At 32.1% G+C, this 8,076-nt stretch overlaps 1 long non-coding RNA gene across 1 annotated transcript; it reads left to right on the top strand.

Annotated features, from left to right (window-relative positions):
* The first annotated feature begins 303 nt into the window (after nucleotides 1-303).
* LOC131655601 (uncharacterized) lies at nucleotides 304-1,168 on the top strand. Its single transcript, XR_009299829.1, has 2 exons — nucleotides 304-507; nucleotides 592-1,168. It is a non-coding gene; the product is annotated as an uncharacterized LOC131655601 (long non-coding RNA).
* Nucleotides 1,169-8,076: the final 6,908 nt, after the last annotated feature.

Raw genomic sequence — 8,076 nt, 5'->3', positions numbered from 1 at the left:
ACAAACAAGTTGGAAATCTGTTTTGTTGTATTATAGTTTTCAAATCAAAAGTGAGATGTACAACTCATCCTCGTTTACTTTTATTTAAACTGACATCATCTTACTTTGACAAAAAATACGAATTGCGTTCATCATACATAAGTAGCTTGCTTTGACTAATTAATCATACCTTTGCTTTGCTTTTTCTTAAAATATATTGAACAGTCAATATATTTAAGTTAAATATATATAATTTATTTAATAACTCTATATTAACTATAACATATGTGTGGAAGAATTAGTCAACAACAAGATTATTATCATGCTTCAAAATATCTGTGTTTGTCTATAAATACATATTCTTCAAGAGATGATATATGTGCTTCCCATCCTAAACTTGCAATTTATATATTAAAAGAAATATGAAACCTTCCTACAAATTGAAGTCATTTGTTGCTCTTTTAGCAATACTTTTATTTCTAATGTCATCTATGATGGTTACTGATGCCCAATCCAATTTCAAACATGGTATGTTTCTGTTAACTTTTTATCTTTTATTTTCTTAATTGACAAAATGATTTATTTAAATTTCATATGGTTTATATGGTGTAGGGCGAAAACTGTTTCAAAATGATTATTCTGCGCCTGGTTACCCAACTACCCCTGGAGGATATGGAGGATATCCGTGACTCTTCTCACATACTTTTTATCTCTATTTTAATTTTAATATTATTTTCATTTATTATAAAATTAATTTATAATAAAGGAAAAATGAAATTAAGAGAGACAGATAAAGGGCTTAAGAAAATGGAGAGAGAAAGACAAGATCCAGACAAGTTATATAGTACTTATTTATATAGCTTTTGATATATTTACTAAATAAGAAGTTATAAATTATTTGTATTTTATTTGGCAGTATAATTATAACTATTTGGCATGTCCAATTTTATTGCAATTAATATGTAATATCATTCATTTATGTAAGATGGCGCTCGTGCCTTCTTTGCTTATATTTTTTTTGAGTTTGTCTAGTATTTGATGTTGTTTTGATAGTACAATACTGGGATTCTGGGAATGTGGTCGTTATTTTAATTTTTATTTTTGAGACCATGAAGATGAAGAGATGTCATTAAATGTTTTAAGTTCTTCTATGATATGTTAAATGATGAAAGATGCTTATGTTGAGAACGTTGACACCCAATTGGTGAAAGCAAACTCTGATTATTCAATAAAATGTGTTGATGGGGTTTTAGGGTGTTACAATACATACATGTTCGCTTTTCAATATGTATAATTTTCACCTTTGAAAACCGACGCTCTATTATACGCTCCCTTTGAATCGTCATCGTCTATCATATTCTCAAAAGTTTTGGAATCAATTAGACTTAATCAAAGGACCACATCTTGATGCCAACTGCTGGGCGAGAATATGGAGTAGGAAGACAGTCTAGAGGGGGTGAATAGACTAAAAAAGGGTTTTATAACATTCAGACTGATTTTCCAAAAATAGAATATCAGTGATTTTTCAAAGATGTAGACAGAAGATTTAGAGCGAAAATATGAAAATTATACTTTTATCAAATTTGATCATGTCAACACTTAATCACTTAAATACCAAAGATGGTTTAATAATGAGTAATTGAACTATTGTATATTACGTGAGATGTGTCTTATACTATATTTTAATTGTGATCGAATTTTAACAACACTAGTTCCACATAATTTAATCACCACTAAAACTCGATTAGGTTGCAATTCTAACAAAGCATATCCTTACGTAATAAATCTCTATTGATTGAATAAACGATAAACTACGCTAAGAATTGAAAACCTAAGCATGCAGTATCCTACGGAAATTAAATGTGAGAGTGAGAGAAGACAACGAGATTTATAGTCTTTCAATGTTCATCCTCACTTTGCTTACTGTACTCTTCAATGGTCCCCCCATTGGGACATGCTCTTTTCCTTTTTATTTTGATAAATATTGCAAGAGTTCATACAATCACTAATCCACAATAATTCTTAGAAAAATAAATCTCCTATCTGGATCTTGACTTGTATACAGTGTAATATCAAACTTTTTTGTGTAATCTTTATTTGAGACACGCTTCTTTAATCTTCCAGTATCATCAATTTGTTCCAAGCCTTCGTGTGTATCAATCACCCTTTGATCCCACTGATTCCTTCGATGAACTGTCTGAAGATTTGAGAAGAACTCCATCTTGTCTGTAACTTTCTGTAACACCTGAGTTTTAGTAAATTATTTTATCTAATTTATTTCAATTGAATTATAATTTTGATGCTTTTTAATTAAATTATTTTGGGTGGTAGGGGTGTGTGAACTTGAGTTGAGGGCGTATGAAGTAATAAAAAGTTGATAGATTTTAGTTAGAATTATTTAATAATTTAAATAATGACATTCTATTTTAATTTATTTTATAAAAGGAGAAAATAGAGAATAGGGGGGGGGTGTTTGGGGCTGAGATGTAAATGAGTAGAATAATGGGGTGAATGGGTGAGAGGAGAGGTTAAGTGGGGAAGAAACTGATTTTAATTAGATTAACCTAATATTTAAACTTAAGAGAGGTGGAGTGGAAACAAATTTTAAAAAACTTTATCTTGTCTCTGTTCAATTTGATTTGAGTCAGGATATGAGCTTGATTCGAATCAAACCCACAAAATGTTAATTTTTCATATTTTTCAAAATACTTTAAGATTTTTTTTCCACCTAACTTGAATCAATAACTTACATGGTTATTATTCTACTGACTCGTGCAGTTGACTAAAAATATCATGATCGTGTTCAAATATAACCATTGATTTATGCATGCAAAAACGAATGAACAAATCAATTCGAACTTGATTCAGAGATGTGCAATCATGAAGGAGACTCAATAAATGATAATAAACGAAAGAGAAAAGATAAGTAACAAAATAATCATATTAGGGGTGTTCCCCTTAGTGAATTAGAGACGTACAACTACAATCACCTCTGAAAAGAGTATGGTTCCTCATGGACCAAATGCTCCAACAGGTTGCAAACTAATTGACATGATTCTTGTTATAGGGCACACTCACCTTTAAAAGATTATAGAACCAATTCTGATGTGCCAGTCCCTCCAACTGACGGTTGCATTCTCTATCAATCCACCTCACAGTGATATCCTGAATGTTGGTGGACACTGAACCCCTGAAGAATTAATGGTTGAGGTCTTCATCATTTGCAAAACATAAAACATAATTCCTGCTACAATCACCTGAATATGCCACCCGAATACGAGAGTTTTAGACGGTAATCTAGTCGACCACAAGCGATCCAGGGCCCATAATCGACCCTGATCCATACTCGCAGTAGCTTCCTGACATGTCAAGAAAAAATATCCAAACAACACAATAAAAATACCATAATTGCAAAACTTCCAAGTGAATATGTCCTCTACACCATGGTCCAGCGAAACATTAGATAAGATATTCAACGAAACATTAAATTTCATCCTAGCCTCAACAAACATACTATCTTGTTGGATATGCAAATTTCAAATCTATGACCCTTCTTTAAAGGATCCCATCTCCTTCACCTTGCCCCATTTCTTTGAGGGTAAAACGAACACATAAATGAAGATAAGATAAAGCATATCCGACCCCAGCCATACCCCAGCCATTTGTGCATCCAAAACAGAATACTATTATCCAATCTGACGCTACAAGAAATGCTTTTAATGAACCAGTCTGCTTCCTCCACTTGTTGCTCACCAAGTGACATAATATCCATCCACCAAAGAAATTGTTTAATCTTCGATTTCTACAAAAAATGTTAAAAATCTATGAAGTATCAGTGGCGGAGCCAGGAATTTTATACAGCCTGGGCAAAAACTTTACACCATTGATTATTCACCTGTTTTAATTTTCACACCCTATTTTTACTAATTTTGCCCCTGATTTTATCTAAAAATCGACTATTAAATTATGGGGAGTACATAGAAAATAGGGGTTGAGCCAGGGCGCTTGCCCGGGCTAGCTGGGCCTTGGCTCCTCCCCTGGTCCAAATTAAATTTAATAATTTTGAAACGAAACTTAAAATCACAGAAATTGAAATAACCCCCAACTTTGCATGTGAATGTCAAATGGATTATTATCATTTCAAAATTTGCAAGGTGGTTTCCATATTTTCCAAAATTTTAAAAGTAATTGAATGTGAATTTCAAATAGATTATTATTATTTCAAAAATTACAAGTTGGTCTCCATATTTTACAAAATTTTAAAAATGACCCCAAACTTAAAAAAATTAATTGATCCTTAATAATTTTCAAATTTTTCAACTTTCTTCTCTAATTTTTTAAAAATTACAAATTGGTCTTTATTTTTCAAATTTCAATTTGGTTCAAAAATTTATAAAAATTACAACAAAAATATAACGACAAATAATTTTAATATTCTATCTAAATAAATTAATTTCAATTAAATTGTTTAAATTTTTAATTAATTCATCAAAACACACTCTTAATTTGTTTTTTTTTTTAATATTCTATCAAGTTCAAGTGTTCTAGTTGATCATAATTAAATATCATATTGAACAACGCCGGTCATATGTGCAAGTGTAACGAATTCCAACTTTGCTTCTTATCTTTATTCTTTATTCTATAAACACAAACAAGTTGGAAAATTTGTTTTGTTGTATTATGGTTTTCAATTCAAAAGTGAGATATACAATTCATCCTCGTTTACTTTTATTTAAACGGACATCATCTTGCGTTGACAAATAAAACACAAATTGCGTTCATCATACTTAATTAGCTTTACTTTGACTAAAGTCATACCACGTGTGGCTTGACAAACTAATCATGCTTTGTTTTTTTTTGTTTTTTTATAGAAATAGACTATCTTAATTGTTTAATTTCATAGGCTAATTTTTCGAGCTACAAACTTGATTTGAGTTATTTAGAATTTTTTTTTTAAAATTTAACAAAAAATTCCAAAACAACTGAGTAGCCGCACTGAAAGGCTATTGCACTTAAAGATTAAGTGCATGCATTACACTTCATGACTTGACAGGAGAGCATGAGTCAAGCAGTGTGACGTCTCTTCCAAAAAACAAATGCATGCGCCACACAGAGTGACACATCCTTTATGTGGTGAAATTTTTTATTTTGAAATGTGTTTAGATTGATAAATAATTTGAAAGTGTGGTTATTGAGAGATTTTTTTTTTTAAAAAGTGATTTTTTAAAATAACTTCAATATTTATTAATTTTTGGACGCACTTTTGGTCCATGTAAGTTAGCGAGTTTTTGATTTTCGTCCTTGTAAGTTTTTTTTTTGTATGAGTCCCTATATTTCACTTTCGCGTTCGTTTTAGTCCCTAAAATCAAAATCTGCAGGAAAATTCGTATGAAAATCCACAGGAAATCTGCGAATTTTCCTGCGAATTTTAGCTTTAGGGACTAAACCTCAAGCAAAAAGTAAGATATAGGGACTTAAACCCAAAAAAAAATAACTTACAGAGACGAAAATAAAAAACCGCTAACTTACAGGAACTAAAAGTGCATTTAAGCCATTTAATTATTGAAGTGTTGATATATGTGATGTTTATCATATTTAAATTATTTTGGAGTATTTGAGCTATTTTGATGTTTTTGGGATATTTTAGTAATTTAGTAATTACGAGAAATATTGAGGTTGACAGCGAAAAAATAAAATAAAATATATTAAGATCATTAATATTAATTAGATAGATTAATTTGTAGTAATTAGTAGAATAATTAATTTTTTTAGAAATAATTCGGTGTTATTATTGTTATAATTAAATATTTATTAAATAGAAATAAGGGTGTCCTAGTTATTTGATAAAAAATTCGCTTAAATGCACTTTTTGTCCCTGTAAGTTAGCGAGTTTTTGATTTTTGTCCCTGTAAGTTATTTTTTTCGGTATATGTCCCTATATTTCACTTTCGCGTTCGTTTTAGTCCCTAAAACCAAAGTCTGCAGAAAAATTCGTATGAAAGTCCGCAGGAAACCTGCGGATTTTTCTGCGAATTTTAGCTTTAGGGACTAAACCTCAAGCAAAAAGTAAGATATAGGGACTTAAACAAAAAAAAACTTACAGGGACGAAAATCAAAAACTCGCTACCTTACTACGGTGAATTGTAATGTAAAGTGGCTTTTAGGCTTTTTTTTTTTGTGAGAGGCCCTGTTGGTGGCCGGTAGTGCTGGGTTACAGGCGGAAAAATAGATTGACAAGGCTAAGGTTACTAGGAGCAAAGTGCTCTCTGAATAGTTGTAAATGTTCATGACTTGAGAATCTCCCTTTCTCCCTTTTGGGGAGAGATATTTATAGAGGCTTTCTTGAGATTGGATTATAAAGTTAGTGGGCAGTTATGCCCCACCTTCATGACCAAGGAAGTGGTCAAGGGAAGACTTAGTCTTTTTAGAATCATGTGTTGGACTTGATACTTCACACACAATAGGGGTTTGAATTGTGAGGTTTGGGAAACGTGGATTTTGAAAACTTTGGGCAAATAAAATCAGAGTTTAAGATAATTTTCAGAAACTAGGCAGCGGAAATAATAAATGCAGAAAATAAAAGTTAAGGGAAAATAGGAACACCAAGAACTATAGAGGTTCGATCAAATCAAAATGACCTACTCCTTTCCTTGAGAATTGATCTTGAGAGTTTCAAATAATAATTGATAGCTTTTGGTAGAAAAAACTCATGAACCCTCTTATACAAGGAAATGATGGTTGATCTTCAACCAAATATTGCAAGACGATGGATGTGGGTGTTTGTGTCTTTTCTTCAATATATTGTTGAGAGTGAAGCGGCCAATCTTCCTTTCCAATGGTGGATTGAAGTGATTAGGCTTCTTTTCACGTTCTCGGACCTTGGAGCGATTAGTCTTCAAGCTCCAAAAAATATGAGCTCAATACCTTAGTTTTAACCGGGCTAATCAAAAACCTATGAGATTTTAATCTAACTGATCTCAAACCTATGAAGGTTTTAATACCAGGCTGAGCTTAAACCTATCTTATTTTTAACCTGGCTAACCAAGAACCTAGGAAGATTTTAACATTGGCTAATCTTCAACTAAACCTAGGATTGATCACACAATCTCCAAATATAAGCTTTTTATAGGATGAGCTTATAACCCAGATAAATCCCTAAATGAACAGTATACAACTAAGGTGTATACAAAAGATTCCTTTGGCAAATTTTACAATTCTACCTTTTTCAAAATTGCAAATATATCCTCACTCACAAATGAACTTTTCTCACCAAGACATCTGGCTAAAACATTTAGTGACATAAAATTAAATAAAAATTTAAAGAGAGTGTGAGAGAAGAAAGTGTCAAAACACGATTATGGATGATTTGAAATGAGACCTCTATTTATAGCCATGAGTGTTGGATGAGAATATGGAAATCAAAAGGTCTAGAATGGGGAGGGGGTTGAATAAACCAATTCTCTTTTAGACAATTTCAAAAATATGGGGTTTGAGAGAGTTTTAGAAAGGGAGGAAGGTGAAGGGCTTCTGGCGCATTTTTTATTGAAGAGCATCCGGAGATGCATCTACGTAAGGTGTACTAAGGTGGATCCCCAAGATAATTTTATATGGAGTTAGGGCCTGATTCAGATTTGCACTCAATTTTAGTGCGTCCAAAAATGCAACTACGTAAGGTATACATTAAGCGCTTCGACCCTTCTTGCCTCACTCTTGAGAGACTATGTACATCTTGGAAATAATATTCAGGATTATCAACTAAGATGCCAATACCTTAAGCACTTAGACCCTCCAGGCCTCGCACTTGGGAGGCTACGTACATCTAGAAGATAAAAGGAGGTCTTGCCTACCTAGCCCACGAAGGGACAACAAGTTGCTCAGGTGAGCTAGCCGATAAGCAGATCTTCCAACAGAGCTAGCCCGCGAAGGGACAACCAAGTCGTCCAACAGAGCTAACCTAAAGGCAATATATTTAAGTCGTCCAACATAATTAAATCTCTTATTATTTTACTTTCTAAAGAAAATATATATAAGTTGATTTTATTCCAATTTTCACTTAAAAGTGAAAAAAAGGCCTAAGAATTCGAAAATGTCCAAAAA

Source organism: Vicia villosa, linkage group LG3, assembly GCF_029867415.1.
Source record: "Vicia villosa cultivar HV-30 ecotype Madison, WI linkage group LG3, Vvil1.0, whole genome shotgun sequence".
Classification (NCBI taxonomy): Eukaryota; Viridiplantae; Streptophyta; class Magnoliopsida; order Fabales; family Fabaceae; genus Vicia; species Vicia villosa.
Note: the sequence above shows the minus strand (reverse complement) of the source record. Positions and strands in the feature narration are given on the sequence as shown.